The sequence below is a fragment of the Haliaeetus albicilla genome, chromosome 1 (assembly GCF_947461875.1).
Source record: "Haliaeetus albicilla chromosome 1, bHalAlb1.1, whole genome shotgun sequence".
Classification (NCBI taxonomy): Eukaryota; Metazoa; Chordata; class Aves; order Accipitriformes; family Accipitridae; genus Haliaeetus; species Haliaeetus albicilla.
Window position 1 is genome coordinate 39067269 of NC_091483.1, and position 26232 is coordinate 39093500.

Genomic DNA, 26232 nt, shown 5'->3' on the forward strand with positions numbered 1-26232 from the left:
TGATTGAGGCTCATGTCTGATTTCATGATTAGGACATTTGTTAAGAGATGAGGAGTCTAGGGACATTTTAATTATTGGTATAATGTCATAAGAAGAGACTGAGAACATCATCTTCCTCTGAGTGCCCTGTATTTGAGGAAGCCTGAACTCAGATACTTTCCCTCAGCATGACTGGTCTAACTCCTGAGGTCCTGCAATGGCTGTTCTACGTCCAGCAACTTTGTAAGTCTTAACCTTCTTTTCTATTGTTTTGCCTACAAGGGATTTAGAAATGAAAAAAAAAAAAAATTCAGGGAAAGATTAAAAAAATAATAATCCTGATATGATCTGAGGTGATTTTTTTTTAAAAAACCCTGCTGCACCAAACAAGCAATTTTTTATACAACCGTATTTTAGTTAAGTGCAAGGAATATCTGGCTAAGTTTCTGAACTAGAGGAATACTTATTCTCCGTGAGTCTCTGATCTGAGTCCTTTAAGGTTTAGTCATAATTTCCTATTACTTTGAATAAAAGGAATGGAAATGCGAATGCTAGAGATGAATAGAGGATTCATTTTCAAAATGTAAGTCCAATATTCTTACTCAGTTTTTCTTTAAACTACTTTATTACTGGTATCCTCAGCCTGGCTCTTTCATGCTTGTTCTTCTTGTATATATGGGGGGTTTACTAATCACAACACCCACCAGGCTGAATACAATCACAGAAAAACTGTAAACGTCATCACTTCTGCTTAGTTCTGTTCACATTTAGTTGCACTAAATCATAGAAAGAATAAAATATGGGAGGACACTTCTGTAATAAACTCTGTATGTGTAACCTTTAAAGGAAACTTCATAACCAAGGCAAGTAAACCTGCAGATCAATGTCCAGACTTGAACATCATACAAACCCCTATGAAGCCCGGTAAAGATCTGGCTGATATTCAGGAATTACTGGCAGATTAAACAGCAGCGGAAAGAGAAAAGGTATGTTTATCATAACACGTTATATTTTGCCATTGCCTGACTGGACCATACTTACCACACAAATACTGAAAGTTGTTACTTGAAAAGGTATCTTAAAGCAAATGCTGGAACAAACTTTTACTTACGAAAGCTAAAACCTGTAACTAGTTAGAAAGTACAGTAAATCATACTTGTAGAATTTAGGCAAGGTTTAGAGTCTGTCAGTTTTATCTTCTTGCATCATATGCTTCAGCAAGATGTCATTTATTTTCTTGTATAATGAATAACCAAGCTTATCTGTATCTGTTGTGATATACCTCCTACTCATTTAAGCTGCATACTTTGTGACACATAAATAGTTGATTCACACCTGGATGAAAAAAATGCATATAAAATTGACATCAGTAAACAAAAAAAATTTCATTTATGTGGATCAATTTATGTTGTTTGTTGCTTTATTTTCTGCAGACAAATTCAATTTTATGTACCACAGTATCAGTTCATAAGAATAAAAGGCCTTCTGGTTATCAGAACTAGACCATCCAGTTCAGCCTGTAAGTATCTTTGATTTCTTTTGGCCACACTGTCCTGTTTTTTCTCCCTTCAGATCACACATCTCTTGGTACAGAACTCTTGAGAAACTGTGTTTCCTTATAGTTTTTGGTTTATCTGGCTCACACGCTTAAAACTGGTGATTTGAGTGTTAATAGACTTTATCTGTATTAGCTAAAATTAATTTCTTACCAATTTTATATGGATTAAAAGAGTTTGTCACTGTAAAAATAACAGTATGATGAAAATACAGCTCCTAGAAAGAAAACTAGGATCCTCTACCAATTTCAGTAATTTATATTTTGGTTTTTGTTGTGGTTTTTTGTTTTTTTTTTTTAGTAAAGCAATGCTAGTATGGCCACTAATCTTGTTCAGAGAGAAGAAAAGCTTGCAGTAAGACTTGAAAAGCCACAAGAAAGATAGAAACCAAACCAGAAAGGACAGAAGACTGTCAGACAAAACACAGAACTTAGTAGCTGCAAAACAGAATGTGTGAATGAGGCTATAAGGTGAAAGACATAGCTGAGACTGTAAGTACTGCAAATAAGTTAGCTGAAGTTAACTTACTTTACATAAACCATACAGCAAAATATAAAATGGAAAAATGTTAGCTGAGAAAAGGGTCATCTTAGAATCTGTTTAGTAAAATCTGGGACCCACTAACTACATGAAAGCAGTGCTAAAGTGATGCGAGAGAAATAAGAAATGCCATACGAAAACAATCCAGTCCTCTGCCTACTCCAGTGTTCTGTTTTTAGCAGTGATTCTCAGTGCTATAACATGTTTTAAAGAAAGCTGGAAGAAGATGTGTAGTAAGCAATTATAAAATCTGCCCTGAGGAAAAAGTTTCTTCCTGCAACGCATCAGTTAGAGGTTGTTTATGCCCTGAGGCATGAGGATTAATATTCCCTCCAAATGTTTTTGTTTTATAAAGCTTTGCCTTTTTTTCATAAAAATGTTCTTTTTAATTTTTATTATTTTTAATTCTACCGACCCTCTGGAAGCCAAGGATGTCTGGAACAATAAATTCCACCATATAGTTATTTAATTATGTGACAGAAATATACTTTTATGACTCTAAAGGGCAGCTGGAATAAGTGGGTGCTTCTGAAGACTTACTGAGATCATCACTGACCAAACACAAAGGTGAAAAGAATTAAAAAAGTAAACCATATAGCGAGGAAGGAGGGAAATGGAATTTAGAGAGAATGGATAAAATAACAGTACTGTTTCACTGGACAGTTGCCATTCATCTCATCCTTGTGACTGCCATATACAAACAGTAAATGTGACAAACATTAACTATAATCAGTTGTGAATTATAATCTGTTTAGATTGCATAAACCCCAACTTTCTAATGTTCAGTGAAGATGACTTTACTAAAACCAAAATTCCCAAGACCCACAGTCTTAAGTTATCCTTAGAGTATCTGCAGCAATTATAGGAAAAGAGAGGAGGCTTGCAACTGCTGTTTGGACAGACAAATTTCTTGCATTCATAAAGCTTACTAAGTGTATATATTGTAAATAAATAAAGTGAAAATATATTTATGTTTTTAGGAATCTGTTTTCTCTCGCTGTTGCTTTAAGATAAAAGGCTTGATCCTGAAAACATGGGTAGCAAGACTACCTATGCACATAAGTTCATTTATATATTCGAATCTTTGTAAACTTCAGTGGGATCTAAATTGAAAATATCCTAAGAAAGAGCTATTTATGAAGACAATTTTTTTTTTACTTTTATTGTTTTAGTAAGTTATGTGCAAGATAATTAAAAAAAGAAACTGCAGTGCTCAAGGTGTTAAAGATTAAATAAAGCCTCTCACATTATCAGTTTTTAAAGAAAACAATACGCTACTATTTTGTGTTTTTCTTTCAATATCTGAGCTCTTAAGAGATACTTTATTTTTTTGTAGTAGACAGGAAATGTAGATATTTTCTGCTTTCTAAATGAACAATATGGTTAGCATATAACTTAAAAGTATGTGTGTAAAGAACAGGAACTTTCAGGTAAGTATCAAGTCTCATAGGAGTTCTAAAAAAAATAAATGAATGTAAGACCTAGTAATTCTATGGTGACCCATGCCCACCTAACATATTCTGAAATACATATTGGTTACAGGAATCTCTCCCAGCCCAAATGTTTCACATCTATAAAAAGCAAAGTGAGAGAAAGAACAGATCAGAAGGGGATGGATGTTAAAGAATGGCAGGATGAAATGGGAATGCAATGACAAATAAAGGTCTTAGCTGTGGCATTTAACCAGAGAGCGGCAGTGGAGGTAATAAAAAGCTATCTTGCTTCTGGTGATGCTTAGGGAGCAATTAGAGAAAGATAACCCTCTTGAGTTCCTGATGCCAAAGAGCTCTGCTGCTGATGTCAATCTTTCAAATGGCCTGTGTGGCCTCCAAGCTAGTGACCTAAGAAGAAAAACTGCTGTTTTGCCTTCTGCCCACTTTCTGCAGCAATGCCTGTCCCATGACTACTCAAAGAGGAAGTCCTTCCTTTATTCTCAGTACCACATTCAAGATACAAATAGCTATTAGAGACGATGCTTAGAGGAAGAAGGGCTAAATAAGCCCTTAAGTAACTCTGCATCCTCCCCTCCCAGCTCCCACCTCATGCAATATTTTAGTCAGAGATATTTGCAGTTCTCTTTGCAATTCTCTCTTTTTCCCTGTGCCTATGCCAAAATCAGGACCCCAAACTCTGGCTGGTAAGATCTTATAGTTTAGGTTGTTGTGATGTCTGAAGGACTTGTCTAGTTTGCAAACTGATCCTAATTCCATTTTTATTTACCCTGGTAACAGATAGCACTGACATTTGTATAGTATGGATTCTTTTGTGCCTATTTTTCCTGTTTTCTCTTTTTCTCTCTAATGACTTTTGCAGACGTTTTCTGCTCATTACATGACAGCCAAATTTATGCTAAGGCTAGGGGAACTTGCCATTTTGTGTATGTGTGTATAAAATTTCAAAGAACTTTAATTAGCAGGTGTCCTGGTTTCAGCTGGGATGTAGTTAGCTGTCTTCCTAGTAGCTGGTACAGTGCTATGTTTTGAGTTCAGTATGTGAAGAATGTTGATAACACTGATGTTTTCAGTTGTTGCTCAGTAGTGTTTAGACTAGAGTCAAGGATTTTTCAGCTTCTCATGCCCAGCCAGGGCACCTGACCCAAACTGGCCAGCAGTGTATTCCATACCATGGGACGTCCCATCTAGTTTAGGAACTGGGAAGTGGGGGGGGCAGGGAATCGCAGCTTGGGGACTGGCTGGGTGTCGGTCGGCGGGTGGTGAGCAATTGCCCTGCACATCATTTGTACATTTCAATCCTTTTATTACTGCTGTTGTCATTTTATTAGTGTTATCATTATTAGTCTCTTCTGTTCTATTAAACCGTTCTTATCTCAACCCAGGAGTTTTACTTCTTTTCCTGATTTTCTCCCCCATCCGACTGGATGGGGGGGGAGTGAGTGAGCGGCTGCGTGGTGCTTAGTTGCTGGCTGGGGTTAAACCACGACAGCAGGTAATTCTTTATTCCTTTAATCATAGCGTTCATTTAACACTATGCTAACAGTTTCAGTTATAATTGAGCTAAATAGAATGATCTAAGCCTTGAGAATGGGTAGATTTATTGTTTTACCTCAAATTTGTATACAGCATTGGGTTTTGCTTTCAATGAGGCATATTTCTTAGAAAATGTTTAGCTATGTAAACAGAGAAATGGAACAAGACACAGACTGTGTCCTCAGTCTGATGGGTGAATGATGATGAGCTATTGCCTATTAACTGTAACCTGCATTTAAGCAAGTCAATTTCTAATCAGGAGAGCTCTTTGGCACCTGAGTTTAATTCTACCTTTAAGACGCACTTGCTTAAACCTTTGCATTGCTTTTGGACAGGGTCACTTTCCTGAAAATTTGGTATAAATAATGACTGGTTTTGTGTTGAATGCTCATTTTTAACCTAATAAACCAAAGCCCCTAGACCCCAACTATTTCAGAAAGGGGTGTTGTTCATTGTCCAAACCAATGTTCTTGCAGTGTGATTTACATTGTTGTTTACATCTACACATTGTTCATTTAGGTAAAAAATCCATAGTTAAAAACTACCACAGGACAGATTTACTGTATAAATAGAGTGTAGCAGCTGGGAAGGAGCCATTAAAGTCTATTGAGCAATTACCATGACTTTTCAAGAACAATATTTATCTGAAGTTCCACAAAAGCTCAAAAAACCTGTTCTATTTTAGCAGGTAACTTCAACTGGAATTTGTATAGTATTGTGTATGTTGTTGGTATTGTGCTATGAGAATGTTTTTTTCCTCTTTTATTTCACTTGTTTCTCCATGAGATCTCTGCACTCTTTTCATGGATTAAGAAGCTGGTACGTTTTTTAGTTTTATGGGTTTTGGACAGTCCATAAGACCATCTAAATACCAAGCAGGGAACTGCAATAAGAGAGGGAGTTATATGGAAAAAGAAGGCATTGTTGAAGAGAGCAGGAGAAAAGTGATGTGGACAACTATTGGTCACAGCAGTTCAACCTCTCTAAGAAGACTTTGAGACACATTCTGAAGATGGATTAACTAAAGATGTAGAGTTAAATGAAAAATGACAAAAAGACAAGATGGATTTGTAAGAGGGGAATGCATATCACAAAGACATGATGTCTTGCCTTGGTAACAATTGATTTCATAGACAAGAAAAATACAATAGAGCTAATCTATCTGGAGTTCAACAAAGAATTTGTTTTAGTGTCTCAAGGACAATAATTATTATTTCAACATGAGAAGGTATAACAAAATTATGGTATGGATAATGGTCTACTAAAAGGAAGGTGAAGCAGATAATGTTGAAAGGGGAAGGAGCAGTTTGAAAGGGAGTTACCAGTAGAAAGTCTGGAGGCCTGACATTGAGAATAATTTTATTAAATGTTGTTGCTGGTGGCCCCGGCATATGTGAAGAGAGCTTGCTGGTGAGGAGTGCTACTAAAACTACTTGTATGCTAGTACAGAGGAGGATTAGAATTTCCAGTCGGTAAAACTAGCATAGCAAGCTTGTAAAAATACTAGATTTTGTCAGGGATCTGTGTAAATACAGATGCCAGCAGTGCAGTAACATTGGCTAATGAGGACTTAAGTTAGTTCAGCTAAATTTTTTGCTAAACTTCTTCAGTAATACTATTTAAAAAAACTTGTTTATAGGAAATATGGAGAAGATAGAGAAGACTGTATTTGGAGATTCAAAGCTTTCAGAAAGCAGAAATTATTGCTATTTCCTATTTCACTAATGAGATCTTATTTTTGGAAAAAAAGGAAAGGTGTAGAACCTCATGCCACCTAAAATGGTCATTAAATTGGAAAGATACAAGCAAAATAGAACAGAAAGACATCCAGTTTCAGAATTACTGCTTAACAGAATGCATTTATTTGCAAATGAGCAAAAAATGCATTATCTTCAAAATGTGAGCCAAAAATCTTAATGCAGGCAATCAGTTCTGTTCCCATGAACACAGAGAGAGTACCTTAGTGCAATACGGAACTATACAGGAGGAGGTCAGGACTTTTTCTTACCACATATGTTAACTTTTAACATCTTGCAATGTACATTGCAGCATTTCTCCTGCTGTTTGTCTGCAAATGACATACACAGGTTTTCACATCTCTGGATTTCTTGATTCACCAGAATACTTTTTTCCCAGGTAGACTCCCCTCATTTTGAAAATTTACATTTGTATTCTGGATACAACTGAGTAAAATTTCAGTCAAGCTTGCTCTGAAATGTCAGAGAAAGCTAAATAAATTGGGAGCTTTTGAAACACATTTCTGCTTCCTATGTACGACAGCCTCATAGCTCAGGCTTGGGAACTGATCTGGTTGTTTAATATATTTTGAACTAGAGATATATTCCTTAACATAAGTGGCCAAAGAACTTTCACATATCAGCAGAGCAGTCTGAACTTAAGAAAGAATGTAGAGAGGGGACACTTGTTTCTTGGATATTAACACAACTAAGCTACATATTGAGACATAGGAAGGTACCAAAAATGCTCAAAATATACCTGTTTCCCAAAGTAAGTATTTCCAAAGTAAGGATTATACATACCAGGCTTCTACTCTTTTGTCTCAGTAGTCCTTTATCTGTGTGTGTAGGCAAGCAAATACAGACAGATGACATAAACAGATTTTTGCTAATAAGAAAATGATTACAAATAGGAATCATGTGGTTTAGGTTTGAACAGGTATTGTGTGTTGAAAAGGCACTAAGTGTACTCACAATGAAATTTCTTGTAAGCCTTTTAAGAAATAATTGCAGAATTTTTTACTTGGACAATGTAAACAAACAGCACAGAATGGATGACAAGAATACTTGTAGGAAAATACATGGATTTGCAGGACTGCAAAAGCAAACGGGATCTCATTTTCCAGAGTGGATGAATAGGACGTAGACTGAAAAAATGCATAGGGCCTTGGCTGTGCTCTCTGTGTGGTGAGCAGCGTCACTGAGATGGTAAGGCAATGTAACCTTTGGTTTGCAAAATTATAACAGGACATTTTGGTAGCTAGTGCAGTTTCATATGTAAAAGCACTTTGTAGTCCCTTGCCTAGTCTGTTCGGGCTCCTTTCAGGCAACCTTGCCTCAGCGGTGGGCATATGGCCCCTCTCCTTAGATAGCAGCAATGATAGCAATTGCAGTGCTTATAGGAACTCTGTGAGAAGTCATTACTCTCCCCCCGCCCATGTTACATGTTTCGCTACTCATGCAAACAATTAACAAGCTTTTTCCTGTAATTTCATAAACAGAGAAATAACTCTGCCTCAGAGTTTTGTTGCTGCTCATGTTCTCTATCGAGGTGGTGTGACTTACACATTAGCCCTTGATTTAGGCCATTACTAGAAATCTAGCTGCACCATACCAACTGGTGATTTTGGTTCCAAAATGGCAGCCTGTTACACTGCAAACTATGAATGCTCTTAGGAATTAATTTATTTACTAGCTTATTAGGAAGAGTGGTTTTGAGCTTTATTAAAACAATTTCCAGACCATTTTCAACAAATGCCAGAGATTTTTAAATAGTCATAAATGCTGCACATGCTGGCAATAAAAGCATACATCTTTCTTGCAGCAGGACTCAGCCTTCCTTGAACACTGTTTTGAACACTGTGAAAGAGATGTTGCAGCTGCAGGAAAAATGGAATTCTGCTTGGTTTTAAGACTGTGTCGATAATAATATAATGCACAATATCTGTAAAGTGCTGTTTATGATGCTACCATCAGCTACCACTTCACAGAATACCATTAGAGAGTGATATTTACTATAAGAAAATATTCTCAAGAAGCAAAGTCAGCTACAAAATAAAATCAATGATAGCTTGCTTGCTTTAGATGAGTCCAGTTTTGAGATGCAATTTTATCTCTTTTCACGGAATTAGCTGTGGACAGGGAGCATTCACTGTATATGGCTCTGCCTTAGGATATCATATAACAAAATATAGTGGGCCTGGAACTTATACTAGCATGAGAATATTGGTAGAATGCTTAAACAGATAATAACATTTACAGATCTGTTGGGACTATTGCTTAGGTGCTGTATTTGTTTCTTCTGTGCTGTGAAGTAATTTTTGACCGCTAGATGGGACTATACAACTTCATGCAATGGTATTAACAGCAATGTTTGAGAGTTTGTTCTACTTGCAATTAATACTTAACCCCCACCCCCTCCGACACTTTACTGAAAGAGAGCTTTGTCCCCACCCTTTGCAAAGGGTGAAAACAGCACAGCTTCTTGTAAACAAGAATCTCTGTAATGCTAGTGAGAACGAAAAAATAACAAACATTACAGTCTATCCCCAAAAAAGAGCCAGCATGCATATAAATGTTTTAAAGTTGTAACAAATCAACTTATCCTCTGTGGATACTAACACTGCAATCATACTGCTTGACTATGCACTACTACTACATATTTCGTCTTCCTCATCTTTTTCCTTGGTATGCAATTATCTTAGCTGTTAACAGCTGAGTCTGACTTTCTAAACTATGCATTACACACATTTCTTTCTAATCTTAGGCTCAGCCAGGGTTCTGTGATACTTTATTCAGATTAAGACGCTATAAGAAGTAAAAGAAATGAAAACCCGTTATCCCTTTCCCAGCTAATTCATTACATTCTTCTTTAGTTTTCTTGTGATTAGATTCACAGTGATCTGGAGTCTGATGTAGCAGTAAAGCACTTTCCACTTTGATGAACTCAGCAGGTTTTATTTCATTGTGAAACAATGTTTGGCAGATAGAAAACAGATCTTGGTTGGCTGTTGTGATTCTAATGCTTATTTTTCCTTCAAACATTTTTCTTTTTTCATTTTCCTTGTTCTTGATCTTAGAATAGTAGTTGCACCATGGTTCTTTTCATCTGATGTCTAAAGATGTTGACTTTAATCAGCATAGGATAACACATTTAAATCCCAAGGCTGTTTTAATCTGGTATGTGCAGGAAAGGTCTTGACCATGTGATGGGGTGTTGCTGAATTTATTTTTATTTCTTGTTGGAAATGTGAATTTCAAGCTCTGTGACTGTCTTTCAAAAAATTAAATAAAAGGAAACAAAGCACAACTTGATTTTTTGTTTGTCTGGAATATTTGATAAGAGCATCTGGAGCACAGTTACAACTTTAAGGACCAACTCTAATGAGATAGTGATGTTACTCGACCAGTCTTTTTGTGGCAAATACTATCTAATTTACTGGTATATCTATGCTGCATATCTAACCTGGCTTTTACCATTTAAGCTCAGGCACTGAAAGCCATCTAATTTTTGTGTTATTGTATCCCACTGAGAATTTGTACTCTAAAATAACAAACCAGGGGATCAAAATACTATTATTCCATTTTAGCTAGGCAGCACAGAATAGAGACATTATCATTAACACGCTGAAATAGCACAGCTCGTTCAGCTGACATGCATATATGTTGAATAACAGTGGCTTCCAATGAAAATGACATTTTGGTAGACGAGTGTTGGTCCACCGTGGTTACTCAGATACCCTCAGCAAGACATGAAGAGATGAATTCCCAGCTTCCAGTAAATGCCCCTTCCCTCTAAGGTCCAGAGATATCTCAGAAATGCCTTACAGTTATTAACACAGAGAGCCAGAAACAGAGGAAGCTGAATGATCAGGTTGTCTTTTACCATTGCCAGGAAGAGGTTATCAACTGACATAATCAATGTGGTTTCTAGTTCTTACTGCTGTGTAAATGGTGTGTGCATGTCTGTATGCAACAGTTATCTAGCTAGATAGTTATAAACGTGCATTCTGTTTATTTAATGATAAATGAAGTGTGGTTACAATATATTCATATATATTTGAAACTACCTTTCTTAACCTTGGCTGATACTCAAGTTTCATTGTGGGTAAGGAAATCTGACTGGCAGGGTTCTTTGGCATTTTCAAAAATCTACAGATACATCTTGCTCAGCACCATCTAAGACTTATTGTCTGTGTGTACGAAGAAAAAGATAGGCTGTTCTGTGTATATTATAGAAAGAGAGCATGGATAAGTACATACACATCTATATAAATATATGTGTGTATGTTTTCATAAGTGCATGTTGAAGGCTACTTCTCCAGGCACTGTCCTAGATGCATTAGAAAAGTTCTTAGTCTGTCAAAGGTACCTTGAAAACTGACGGAACTGTTCCAGCAGTAGCACCCTTTACTGGTCAACTTACTTTAAAAATGAAAACTGGATTCAACTCTGCGTATCCGGCTTCATGATTGGTTCCATGAACTTGGTTTCCAGCTATATCCCACAAATCGTTATGCAACATGGAAGAGAAAGAATATACAACAGCTGCAATTTCCCAAGCAGAGATGCCTGGCATGGCAACACATGCTTATCTATTTCTCAGTTTCTTGTCACTGCCTAACAGGGAGAAGAACAAGGTTGTATCTGTGTGTGCAAAGGGAAGACTGCAGGGAGAGACTGTTTCATGTCTGAACGGAGATTGCCTAAGAATGTCTGAACAGAATTTCCTAAGATCCGGGAAGACAAACCAGTCTCAAGAATAGTCTTCACTCCTTTCCTGAGCTTCACAAAGCAGGTAAGTGGGGAAAAAAAAAAGTCAAGCTTTCTCCCCCCTTAAAACACTTATCCTTTTTACAGAAATTTTACAGTTCCTTTCTTCCAACAATAGCTTAGACTTTTACACTCTCCTCCACAGAGGGGGATTATTACTACTGCTCCTGTTCTTTCGCTAAAGTAGAAGGCAAGCGCTGCTGCTGCTATAGAAGCGAGAGACCCTTTTCCTTCCTTATTCTTCATGTGCCCAAGTGCCTGTTTGCTAGATGGAAAATTCTGTCTTTAGGCAGACTGCTTTTGCATTAGAATTCCTGATTTTCAGAAAATACATGGCTACTGTTACTTCTTAGAAATCATTTCTTTACAGGTAAAGCTGAAACATTTGTTTGCATTTGTGTGTACAAGCTTGAGTTTGCACAAGATTTTATGCAAAATTTGTTGAGATTATGTGAAGTTCTGTTCTTGTGTAAGACAAAAGCTGTATTTTGAGGAAAACCCCCAAAAGGTAGTGTGGAGGTTACTTTTACAGGAGTAAGCTCTTCCTTTTACTCAACAGGTTTATACAGTGTTAGGAGGTCTAGCATGGACACTTGGGGAGCAATACCTGCAATATGCGGATGGCATCCAGACTTGTCTCACTGAGGGGGCTGAGCAGGCTTCTTAGCCCATCACTAATATGGGTTTGTGAATGAGGGCTGCCTCCAAACTCCATTACTAAAGTTTTATGGGGTCAACAGCTGTAATACAGTTCCTTTGAGGGAGGAAAGTCACTTTTCGTTTTATCTTAGACAGAGCAAGCTGACAAAAAGTGTTTCATATACCAGTGGCTGAGATGACATTAACTGGGTTAATGAGGTTGGCTTTCCTGTGTGGTGTTTTACACTTTCAAACCTGCCCTGACTGTAAGGGTTAAATAAGTGACTAGAGATGTGGATGCTGGACTTGGAGAAAGGAAGGAAGAATTTTGAGATTTGCTTGTATTGTAAGTGGGTTAACTGTGGCTTTCCTTCATTTTTATCATATCAGAACCTTTAACGATGAACCCTATCTAATCGTGTGGATTTTGCAGAGAAGTACTTACCTGGCTTGAGTTACAGGCTAAGTGAAGCAAACACCAATGTGTCCTATTCCCTGGGGTATGTAATCATTATAAATTGGGTACTAGACTACTCACAGAGAGCCCAAAACAATAACGTGTTTCTTCAAAAAGGTAAAAGGGCACATCTTCCCATTAGCTGCCTGAGCCTGTTTGGAAGTTTGTAGTGAAAGGAAAAAATGGTATCTGATGACAGCCAGGAACACCTTTTGGACTCCCAGGTCCTGAAGGATTTTATAACATGTTCATTTTGTAATATGAGGGCTAAGAAATATAAGACATTTAAGAATGCATCAATGTGTGGTCTCAGTGGAGAGTAAGAAAACCAAAACAACTGAGGAATTGTTTGAGGATATCTCCCAGTGGACAAAGAAGCTCTAAATTGCATATAGCACAAAATGTGAAAAAGTTAAGTTGGGCTATGATTCATGCCCCTAAGAAAGTTCTTTTCATCTTTGAGCAGAGATAAAAAAAAACCAAGCAAAAAACCCAAACCAAACAAACATGGATAGCTCTAGGAATAATGTATAGAAGAGCTATCAGGTAGGATGCATTCTTTGTGCCTCTAGGAAAAACTGCAGTATTTTGTTTTTTAATATATACTTAAGAATTAGATAAATCTGTGATAAAGGGAGGTAGCTTTATTACCAACAAGAGGAGAAGGCTGATACTGGATTTATTTATTTATTTTTTTAATTCTTGAGATACCCTCAGGTTTCCAGCAGATTCCTTTAGAAAAAAAAAAAACACCAGAAGATAAATGCTCCCATTCATACAGTCATTCAGTGTGCATTTTAGGAGGCACTGTTCCCTCAGGCTACTACCAGTCATGCTAAGGCTTACCAAGAAAGTGTCAAAGTGTGCAGATGATGTCTGAATATGATGAAAGAATGGTAGGAAAGCATGACTAAAGACTCTGAGCAGCTGTGGAAGAGGTGGACCTGTTAAATTAAAGCATACTAAGGAAAATGTTCCGTTGAAATGAAGATAACATACTTGGAAAATATTGTACAGCAAAGTGAGCAGGCAGGTCGTATTAAAGCGGACACCATCAGCTCTGTAGTTTCAGATGTCTGTAAGGAACTTATTGGTACGGTCCTTTTCTCATAAGACAGCCCTGGAGATGTGTAGCTTATGCATCACTGGCTGTAAGGAAAATTAAATAAAAAAAAGTCTTTGGCCTTAGTCTCTGAGAATAAAAATGGTTTGATTTCATTATTTACTGAAGGCTAGAGTTAGCTGAAACTGACTATAAGCCACTTACTGCCATTGTCAAAAGGTGCCTGGCAAACAGCCTCTAGTGAATAAAATCATTTTCAGCTGCAAATGCATGCTTTTTCAGAAAACAAGATCTGAAGAAAAATTGGGTAGTTGGAGATACAGATTCTCAGACCACTTGACAAAAGCTAATGCGTAGCGCTCCAGAGTCCTAGGTTATAAAGTCCTAGGTTATATACCTGGCCACCTGTTACAAAGCAAGCAGACATGCCCTGTGAAGACAAAACAAGGGGGTGATTCCTAGTACTACCATCATGATATCTTCTAGGTGGTAAAACAGACTATTATCCCTAGGCAGTCAAGCATTTTAGTAAAGAGGATTTTGTTGAAAGATACCTAAAGAGCTACAGAAGAATATCATAACAGGGAGATAAGAAGGTGACACAGAGCTGGAAAATATCTTTAAAAAATGATATTTTATACACCGTGAAGACTGATACTAACAAATTCATAAAGTTTTGTTCCATACATCTAGAATAGGGGAGAGTTTAAGAACAGTAGTTCTTGTAGACAGCTCAAGAAAAAATGGCTTCTGAAGTAATGTAGGCACAGAGGTATTTGCACTTAGAAAAAAAAATTAGACATCCCTCACCACCTTGCATTCATTATGGGCTGCTGTTCTCTCTTCATTGTTAGAACTATGTATTTACAGGTAAATCTATGCTATGCATGTCAAATGCATATTCATCAGACATTAACTATATTATATAATAGTTCACAATAGAGTTTAGTTTTAGGGTATATGAGATGAACCACTTCCTGTCTGGCCTATTAAAAAACTGTTCAAGTCATCCTTTAATCTTTTCCTTGGCACCGTCAAAGACTAAAACAGCAGAACGGGTGTTTGTGTTGTTACCTGCTGGCAATTTTATCAGTCTAAAACTACAAAGTAGAACACCTTCCCCTGTTAAAAACTGCTATCAGAGCACCTAGGGATCTGCAGTTAAAGGTGCAGATAAAGCAGATATAACTTTGTATTATCTGTTGGCTGTAATGACCTGTATATGGAGATATGGAAGGTGCTGCCATGTCATGGAAATGCTGCTGAATCAATCTCTTGTGGTCACGGAGCTTATCAATCCAGAAATACATGTACTACTGAACTCTCTGCTTCCTAGCAGGACTTTTTTTGGAAGAGCCAGACTAACCAGGTACAGACAGGAATCTTTTTTTCTAAATAAAATGGGGGTCTGTGTGATGATGAGTCTTTGGTACTCCACAAGCCTTGCAGGATGGCCCTCATGGTCACTAATCCTGACATATGATCTGGCATGCTCTTAGAGTAGTAGGAAGGAGGGGGAAAGTTGACCATGTTTGCGGCAAAAATAGGCTCAGAGTAAGCCAATTGCTTAGAAATGTAACACTCCCTTATGGACACCTGTTTTCTGTTGTTCACACCCTCATAACCATTGGATTCATGTTTTAAGTCGTGGGATCCTAAGAAGAACCAGCATGTGACTCACCAGAGAACCAGGAAGGTGCCCAGCAGGTCCTCAGCAGCCCTTCTCTAAAGGTTGTTTTGTTATAGCCTCTAAACCAATACATGCTTTTACCTCTGGCAATGTTTATTTTCAGGATTTCTTCCTGCTCTTTCTGAAATGTCAGGCTCAGGCTGATAAACTGTTAGATGAGCTCTTGCAGAACTCTCAGCAGAGGAGCTGGATAACATCTGGCAGGCAATGGGTTCTCTATTTTAGGATTGCCAGGCTGCAGGGAGTGTCCCTGAGGAAGCCTTGCAAAATGGTGTACTGTCAAGGATTGTGAGCCTGCCTGTGACTCTCATGTCTTGATGACAGCGGATAGCTGGATCGACCTTCCCAGGGGAAGCCAATTCTCTCCTCTGGTGAGAGTGTGCAGAAAACACCTGCAGCTCACACACCTCTCTCTAAGGAATCGCTCACAGCAAGACAATTTTGCACTGCATGCCTAAACCTTCCTGAAAAATGGGCTTTGCATATGCTGATCAACATGCATAAGTCAAACTGGGAGGTGGGGGATGACAATAAATACATAGGAATGTAGTGGATATAGACTGCAGGCTCCTGCTTTATGCGTCCCAAAGGCATAGATGGACTGTCCTCGGACAATCCAAGTCACCTTCCTGTGCGTTCTTCCATGCGCTCACAGTCAGGGCTACACAGCCCTGTGAGAGCATTAGTCACGTGAAGGGTGCACGGGGGACCAGCTAGGCCAGACTCTTCTGGCTGATGTCTCAGGTACAGGGGCACGTGGCTAGGGAGAACAGTAACCACGATCGTGTGGCTGCAGAGAGATGGCACATATGCATGCATGTGGCAAGCCATGTTGACTGGACCTTGTCACCCCAAACTCTGGATGGGTTGCTGGTTTCCAGATGGAAATCTCAGTTTGTGGCTGAGGGACTCAGACTTGGGACCTAAGCACAGGGGAATGCTGTCTGCAGGCTCCGAAGAGCTCAGCGGGTCTATGAGTGCAGCCACGTGGCTCCACCCCTCGGACAGCTGTCGGTTTGGGGTGAGAGGCAAGATCTTGCTGCCCTCGCTTCTTGTATAGTGTGATCCTATGAAGCATTTTGGGAAGGATACTCTTTGAATGCAGAAAATATCCTTCCTTGCAGTGTTGCCAGAAAAGAGGGCACCTAAATGACAATGCTACAAAGTTTTTGTGGGGACATGCTCTATATGAAGCTATTCTGGCAGTAGGGCATGGATAGTAATACTGGTGTTGGTAGCCATACTGGCCTGTCTTGTGGAGTAAGTCTTGAAAGATACAGATGATTTCTAGTGCAAGGAGTCATCTGAAGTGCCAGGAGTAGTCCTCTGCAGCATAATTTACGGACCAAGTGCTAACTGTCTTTCATGCTCAGGCATGCCAGGATGCACTCAAAGAGCTCACTGTAGATGAGAGATTTGATACTAAGGATGCTGCCAGGGTTAATCTAACAAAAGAGTATATATACAAGCTGTAGTAAAGCTACAATGCAAAAAGAGAACGGGTGAGCTGAGAGATGCCAGAGCCCTGAAAGTTTAAAAACCAACCAACCAAAACTGCTTAAAGACCTGAATGTTTGGAGTGGTTGCTGTTCCAAAATATTAAAACAAAAACTATACTTACTGCCTAAAATTGCTTTAAATTATTTATTTTCTAAGAAGACAGCTGAAGTTTCTGTTGACTTGATTTACACTTAGTGCAGCTCATAACATGCTATTTCACTTCAGCTGGTGACCATAATGTTTTCAGACAAAGAAAAATTGAACCACAGTTCTATAATGAAAGGCCATGCAAAGTTGAAAAGATTCATTTGCAAATGCTAACACAATAGTTTCCAACTTCTTGATTTCTTTTTTTTGTTCATTTTGTATTTTTTTTTAATTGAAACAATTTATTGAATTAGGTAACAACAGGAGAATTCTTTCAGCTCCTTCAGATCTGCATATTTTGATGAAAGAAATGAACCAATATTGTCACTCAGCTGTACATTTATAGAGTCATAGAATCATAGACTCATTTTGTTTGGAAAAGACCTTTAAGATCATCAAGTCCAGCTGTAAACTTAACACTGCCAAGTCCACCACTAAACCATGTCCCTAAGCACCACATCTACATGTCTTTTAAGTGCCTCCAGGGATGGTGACTCTACCACTTCCCTCGGCAGCCTGTTCCAGTGCTTGATAACCCTTTCAGTGAAGAAATTTTTCCTAATATCCCCTGGTGCAAATTGAGGCCATTTCCTCTTGTCCTATCGCTTGTTACTTGGGAGAAGAGACCAGCACCCACCTCTCTACAACCCCCCTTCAGGTAGTTGTAGAGAGCTACAAGGTCTCCCCTCAGCCTCCTTTTCTCCAGACTAAACAACCCCAGTTCCCTCAGCCGCTCCTCATCAGACTTGTGCTCCAGGCCCCTCACCAACTTGGTTGCCCTTCTCTGGACACGCTCCAGCACCTCAATGACTTTCCTGTAGTGAGGGGCCCAAAACTGAACACAGGACTCAAGGTGCGGCCTCACCAGTGCCCAGTACAGGGGAACAATCACCTCCCTGCTCCTGCTGGCCACACTATTTCTGATACAGGCCAGGATGCCGTTGGCCTTCTTGGCCACCTGGGCACACTGCTGGCTCACATTCAGCTGGCTGTCAACCAGCACCCCCAGGTCTTTCTCTGCCGGGCAGCTTTCCAGCCACTCTTCCCCAAGCCTGTAGCACTGCATGGGGTTGCTGTGACCCAAGTGCAGGACCCGGCACTTGGCCTTGTTGAACTTCATACAACTGGCCTCAGCCCATGGATCCAGCCTGTCCAGATCCCTCTGTAGAGCCTTCCTACCCTCCAGCAGATCAACCCTCCCTCCCAACTTGGTGTCATCTGCAAACCTTTTTGAGGGTGCACTTGATTCCCTCATTCAGATCATTAATAAAGGTATTAAACAGAACTGGCCCCAATACTGAGCTCTGGGGAACAACACTTGTGACTGGCCACCAGCTGGATTTAACACCATTCACCACATCATCATTTGGTCCTAGGATATCTTTATTTTGGAAATGCTTAATAATTTGCCTTATCTGTGAAAATTTTGTGTTAAAACTCCTGTGCCATTAAGACCTAACAGGAGACCCAGGCAGTCTTGTATCATGGACTATGTGCTCTAAGAGTACATATGAAAAGAGAAATGATGATGGAAAGAAGAATGGATTATTTATTTGTTATACTTTGGTCATCTTGCTTGCTGAAGACAAGTTATATTTATACTGCTCTGACCTAAAGCAATTTCTTTGGTAATCAACACTGAGAAAATACCATAAGGCAACCATGAGCACAGGATTCATGTGGTAGCACAGATGCCATTCCCAGCAGGCTTTCAGTGAGTGAAAATTGTGCTCATCTTTTATATTCAAGACCAATCTTCTCTAGCTTTGCCATTCACATATTTGCTCTCACAGTGTCTTACATAGCAAAATAGTGACTATGATGTTTAAGAAATGTAATCACAAATTCTCTGCATCAGCAAAGTTCCTTCTTTTTGTAGGAGCTTATGCATTTTCTATTCAATACTGAAACTGTAATAACTGTTTTTAAATAAGCAATTTATCACTGAGAAAAATTACGATCTTATTCCTTTATAGTATTTTTATGTGTCTTCTTAATCAAAGTTCAGATCTTAGATTTGTTGAAAAAACTAATACTAAACCCCATAAAGGTAAAATGGCACATAAAAACTTCTTTTTTGAATTCTTGCAAGTTGGGGTTTTTTTTAGATTTCAAATAGAATAGAATAGTTCATTTCTGAAGTCAAGATTTTTCCTTTTATGGCTTGATTATATCCTACTAAGACTCCTGGGATAGAATTCTAACATAAGTAGGTTTGTCCTTAATATATTCAAACCTCATCAATTTTGCTTAAATGATATTCAAGCATGAATGTTAACTACTAGAATTGTAGGCTTTGGATTTTTGTAATCACTGTGGAATCACAGTGGAATAAGGAAGATGAGATTCTTTTATGGTTCTGACTGCACTGTTCAGTAGGGGCATGGTGCAAATCACTCAATTTAATAGAACTGATTCTGAAGTAAGTAAAAACAGGAGAAAAAGTCTCCCAAAGAGCCTTTTCAGCATACAGTTTTAGGGAAGGTAGTTTACTTGCGATCATACTGCTTTTTCATCACCAATATTGTCTCCTCCCTGTCTCTTACTGCAAAGTTACATAGCATTTGAGGAAGAAACAGGTAGGCATGTGTTCATTGCATGTTAGCATAGATTTATGCTTCATATAATCAAGGAGCTATCTCAGGATTAGCCCAGAGAACAGGGCCGGCCAGTGCACAGTAGGCTGTTCTTCAGATAGGGTTTCTGTTCTGATGAGTATTTTTATATTCACATTGCTTGTTATATATTTGGAGGAACTTCCAATGTGTACCTGCGGTTAGTACTGTATAGTGTTGTGTGATTTATGTAAGAAGGGGCCCTCTGTGAAATATGCATAGGAAGAGCTTCTCAAGAGTGTAAGCTAGAAAACTCCTGAGCTCTGATACATCCTCTCTGTTTTGACATGTTTTTGCTCTTTTGGGTCGATGAACTTTTTGACTTGCTTTTTTTCATAGTTGATAAGCTGTTCATGTTGCAGACAGTCTTTTTATCAGGCTTTCTCCCCTCTTTTTCAGGAGCTTGACCTTGTTGTATAGATTTTAGTTCTAGACACTTTTACAACAGCTGAGTTCAAAGAGCGCTTCTCTGCATCCCCGCCACTCTCCTGAGGCACACATTCTAGTGTGTGAGTCAACCTGCAGCTTCATTTCCCTTCTTGGTACGGTGTGTAGGGTGCCAGGTCTGAGGAGTTTTATGGCTCAGAGACTTGCCTGTTCCTGGGAAAAGAAGTATACTTGAGTAAGAAGGATAATTTCTGAGCTATTGTTATTTGAGTTTAAATCATACAATCCAAGAATAGGGTAAAATACAGAGCACTTGCTTTCCCTGCAGCAGTTTAGCTTCTCAGTCCAAATCTTCAGTCACTGTTAATGACTAGAAGACAATATACTGATACCATGATATAAAGACTTCCCCTTTTTCCTTGTACCCTAACATAAACAGTCTAAATAATTTGCGAAAGTGGCTGATATTGGTAGGCAGAGCAGTTTGAGTCATGATTTCTAACTAGGAGAAAATTCAGGAAAAAAGAAAACACTACAGAATACTACATGACATAATTTTTTGCATTATGTCACATTGATGACATAATGAAAATAAAATGATATGGGGAATGTAACATTAAAAGTGGAGATTGCAAAAAACCCCCCACCATATAGAAAGGATAATTCTGTGAGAAAAATGTTGAAGAGATAGTGAAGGAGAGGTTGTGTCTCAACACAGGAACAAGAAGAGAGACTAATGTGTGAAAAGGGCAGAGGAAACCTCTAAGAAGTCAGGAGGAAATTGTCATATGGCATTTGTTGGTCAAGAGTTTTTAATTTGAGATGTGTAAGAATTTGAAATAAGTGAAAGCAAGACAACATAGAGGCACATCTGAAATGCTACTCTACCACTGTGTCTTGGGTATAACTTCAAACTTTTTAACCTTAAAATGCCATGGGCTAAGTTGTGGTCTATTATGCCTGTGTACCTCTAGCAAAAGCACTTGAATTCAATAAAATTACGCCAGCTACTAATCAGAGCAAAAGCCTTCTGGCTTGAAATCAACATGGTAAAGGAGAAATAAGATAACTGGCAGTTCAGAGTACAGGAAAGCACTGAAAGTGAAACCCTAAACGCTAGTTTTAAATTACCAAAGAAGGACCTATGAATACTGTTCTGATAGTCATTAAATGAAAAAGAAGAACTTAATAGAGAATATCATCCTGTTTTGGGTACACACATATCTTTGACCTTGCTGTATTATTCACTCTTTGAAATTGAGGAACTCAAAAATATTACATTATATGTAGGCCACTCTTTTAATTTTTTATCAGTACTTTTCTCCCAACGTTATTTTAAAGTCAACACAACTAACAAAACCATCTGTTACTAATGATCAGGATCACTGCTATTGAATATTTGTGCCATAACTGAATGCTGTTAGACATGTAATTTGAATTATTTTTGTTGGTTACTGTGCTTTTTTTCAGATTTGCTAGAGGTCCTTTCCCATAGGGGAAAAAAAAGTTGCTAAGAATCAAGTTTTAATTATGCCAGAAAAGAGAAGCAAATACAAGGTATGGTATGAAAGCAGTGTACCTGATAAACACACTTGTCATGATGTCAGAATTTGTTGCTATGAATGTGATGTCATAATGTAAACAGTGTCAGATGTAATGTTTTTATGAAACACTGGGCAGAGTTTGTCTCTTATAGCAATGTAATCTGGAATTACTTTTTAGACATGTGTACAATCAAGATTCAGAATTAAGGTCAAGATTCCTGTCTGTGTTGAGTTTACGCAGCAAGGTTTTGGTACCAGGGGGGCTACAGGGGTGGCTTCTGTGAGAAACTGCTAGAAGCTTCCCCTAAGTCCAACAAAGCCAATGCCAGCCGGCCAAGGCTGAGCCCATCAGTGATGGTGGTAGCACCTCTGGAATAATGTATTTAAGAAGGGGAGGAAAAAAGCTGCGCAACAGCAATTGCAGTGGAGAAAGAGAGCATGTGAGAGAAACAACCCTGCAGATGCCAAGGTCAGTGAAGAAGGAGGGGGAAGAGGTGCTCCAGACGCTGGTGCAGAGATTCCCCTGCAGCCCATGGTGAAGACCATGGTGAGGCAGGCTGTCCCCCTGCAGTCCATGGAGGTCCACAGTGGAGCAGATATCCACCTGCAGCCCGTGGAGGACCCCATGCCAGAGCAGGTGGGTGCCTAAAGGGAGGCTGTGACCCCGTGGGAAGCCCGCGCTGGAGCAGGCTCCTGGCATGACCTGTGGACCTGTGGGGAGAGGAGCCCACGTTGGAGGAGAGGAAGAGTGTGAGGAATTCTCCCCCTGAGGAGGAAGAAGCAGCAGAGACAAGGTGTGATGAACTGACCCCAACCCCCATTTCCCATCTCCCTGTGCTGCTGCAGGGGACAGAGGTGGAGACATTGGGGGTAAAGTTAAGCCCAGGAAGAAGGGAGGGGTGGGGGAAGGTGTTCTTAAGATTTGGTTTTATTTCTCATTATCCTGCTCTGGTTTGATTGGCAATAAATTAAGTTAATTTTCCCCAAGCTGAGTCTGTTTTGCCTGTGACAGTAATTGGTGAGTGATCTCTCCCTGCCCTTATCTCAATCCAAGAGCCTTTTGTTATATTTTCTCTTCCATGTTCAGTTGAGGAGGGGAGTGATAGAACAGCTTTGGTGTGCACCTGGTGTCCAGCCAGGATCAACCCACCACACTGTCCTTCATGCAGCTAGTGTTAGAAAGAGAATGAATATTATGACTGTCAATACCTTTCTTTGGAAAGAAAAATGCATATTTTTCTAAACTCATAAAAAAGTACTATTCATTAATGATAAAGCAAAAGATACTGTCACTGCCCACAATTTTGTTGCTTGTAACCTGAATGTTATTAAAAACAAAACAGAACAAACCCAAAAGCCCGACATATATCACAGGTTGTATTTTTATTGTTTTGCTGTTTGAGAAATGAGTTCAGGAATGGATTAACTTTTTGTATATTTAATAAAGTAACTGTTAGAGACTTTAAAAGTTTTAACAACATTTGACATTTCATCCTTTATTTAAGTAAGGGCTGACATTAACTTTGGATTGCTAACTTTTCCAGACAAGCCAAAGCTGTTCTTTTGAGATGTAAATTATTTTGCTGCTTTACTTAGCTGTGAAATTTCCTAGTTAACCTTGAGCTCTCTTTTGTCTTTCAGAGCAGTCACATGAAAGTGGTTAGAAACTGTGACCACTGGAAAAAAGTAGCAAATGACAGGGAAACAGTGGGCAAGACTTGTATTAGAGTACAAACAATAACGTGATCATTTGAGACGCAACTCATTCTCTACTGCTGGTAAATTTAGTAAAGATAGAGGACTATGAGCAGTTCACAAAATTTGGACTATTAACAGTCTTCCCCCCACCTCCAACTGTGTTATTAAAGTAATTACATTTAAATTAATTTTCAAATTTATTGAATTAATGTACATTATACTGACAAACGGAAAACGGCTCTTTCTTAGTTAACACACATCCAATACCTAAATATTTGAGTTAACGTATGTTTTTGAGATTTAGGTTGCACTAAGTAGTTCTACTGATGTTCCTCAGAAATGCCAAACTTAACCCTCAATTGCCCAATTCGAAGGAGACAACCTTTCTTCAAATAGTTAACGTTCTCATTATATAAGACTTCTTTTATTCACAGCATCATATGAAATATTAAGTGCATATTTTGGAAAGTAAACTTAAGGACTAATTATGTAATTTGTCTCATAATGCAGTAAGTGGCAAATTTGACTTATTTTGCTTTCTCACATCTTTAAAACTGAACAAGTCAAGTATTTGGCTGATTTCTTTATGGGGTCGGTCCTGAAGACATTGAAGTAACTATAATGCGGTTAATTTCAGTGATTGCATGATTTTACTGTAGGCTATGTGAATGTTACTTCAAAATTTTCAGAGTAGAATTCTGGTCTGGACAACTTGGAAAAAGTGGCATAGATTTAGTTAATATTTAATAATTTTACAGGGCTTAATATACAATGAACCTGATCTTTAATGGAGTCTCTACACAGCTGTGCAAAAGAGCTACTACTAATGGGCCACCAAAATTGCTTTAGGTATTTTTACAGTAATTAAAACCAGATGGTCAATAACATTTTCCACCATGTAACAAATTTAGTAGATACTTCTTGTGTAATCAAACACTGATTTACTTAGTTATAAAATGATTTTGTGATTGGATAAGGATGACAGACAAAAACAGGTTAGAGGAAAATACCAATCTCGGTAACATAATGTTATTCAATTGAAGACAGTAGCTAGTCTGGATTTACTACCAGGATAGAAGATAATATTTAGCCCACAGTTCCTAAGTCTTGATTTTGAAAAGTTGTAAAGAGAATTAATGTCTTGGTCCAGAAGCTTGACAAATATTCTCCACCATAATTTACATGCATAATCAGCTTTTTCTGCATACAGTTGCTCCTGCTTCCTCCCCTGCCTGTTTACTAACAGTCTAACCTATATTGTTGAAGATGAAACTTTGCAGATTTGCATAGCTATAGCTGTGCTCCTCAATTAGATCAATACAACTCCTATTCAAGTTGGTGCATGTCAGCCCTGACTGAACAGTTTTAGAGCTTTTGATATCACTGGTACTCTCAGGTACTGCAATGAGACGGGTTGTATGTGTTCCACATCCATGAAGAAGTGAGGAATTACAGGCTATGTCTGCAGCAATGTTCAGTTTTGAAGAACTTAATTTTTACCATCTTGTCCTTGTGACAGAATCTACCTTCTCAGATTGGTGTAACGTTGTTCAATGCAGGGATATAGATGCCTCTATAAGAAGTTCAAATGCCTAAACTATCCCTAAGAAATGCCTGAATAAAGCATTTATATTGAAATCATCTTTTTTTTTCCTTATCTGCCTCCTTTCACACACAGTTAGATACTCTTTTTTTTTTTTTTCCTAGAAGCCAATGCCTAGGGTTTTTTATTCATACAAAATTCTGATTATATTGTAAAAATGCTGCTCTGTGCTTAGCAGGTCAGTGCTTAGTGCACTCATATGAAAGTTGAGAGACAGTGCAAAAGAACAGGGAAGGAAATCCTATTTATGCTTGTGAAAAACTGCTCCCACACCTACCATCTATTTAGTATTCTTTAACTATGAAAAAATGGTTAAGGTGAGATTGTCAGGGTTTCCTGCATATGATATCCCACTTTTCATGAAATAATTCAAGGTTCAGTGGGTAAAGGAGAAAAATGACACTACACACAAGAGGGGGTATACATCTCCAAATACTAGATCGGCACATGGATATGTGGAGGCACCTTGTGTTCCATGTGAAATGGTATGATTTCTACAGGAGAGTTTAAAAGGCCCTGCAAGCAACATACACAGCAGAATTCATCATGTCTTGATCCTGGCAGAATTCAGTGAAAATTTTGTCAGATTTTCATCAGGTATAGCTCTCTGTTCAAAACACTTCTCTGGCTATAACAGACCTGAAACACCTAAAGCAGTTCATTAAGGAATTTGGGAATTTGAGGGTTCTGATTTGCACTATACATTTCTTAAGCAGAATATTGAACTAGATGTACATGTCTGTCTTTTTGTAGTCCTGAGAGACCATCTAAGAAGCCAGTTTGTGGAGATGAATTGGTAGCTGTAGCTTGTTTAGCTGTTAGTAAGTAAACCTATACTTTCAAAGTACGTGGTGTATAGGGAAGGAAACAAAGGCACCCTATGGCTCTGTAACACAGGGGAGTTGTATGTTTCTTCATTTATTCCTCCAGGAAGATTCTGGGCAAAGAGTGAAAAAGAGAATTGGAATGGCTTGGTCTCTGTTATGAGTACAAATCACTGTCTAATAATAAAAGTGAGTCCAAATGGTAATGTAATGTAAAGAGACATAAACTCATTGCTTTTTTTTTTTTTTTTTTTTTGTTTGTTTTGTTCTCACCCTCTTGCTTCTTTTAATATTTAAAACTGGTTTTGGCTGAATGTGGTGTCTCAGTTGAATCCAACACGAATTATCTACCCTTAGATGCTCTGGGCAACTTTAAAGTCTTAGTAAAACTTGAGCAGCTAATGGCTTTCAATCCATCAAAGAGATGGAGTGGTGCTAATGGCAATCTTGGTGAGTAATTACATCTAAGGGGTTAAAATCTATTTCAGTGATGC

At 38.4% G+C, this 26232-nt stretch overlaps 1 long non-coding RNA gene across 1 annotated transcript; it reads left to right on the top strand.

The window, feature by feature from the left end:
• The first annotated feature begins 105 nt into the window (after positions 1–105).
• LOC138685431 (uncharacterized) lies at positions 106–21936 on the top strand. The gene is made up of 4 exons (XR_011324685.1): positions 106–222; positions 1413–1498; positions 11426–11596; positions 21540–21936. It is a non-coding gene; the product is annotated as an uncharacterized lncRNA (long non-coding RNA).
• The last annotated feature ends 4296 nt before the right edge of the window (positions 21937–26232 follow it).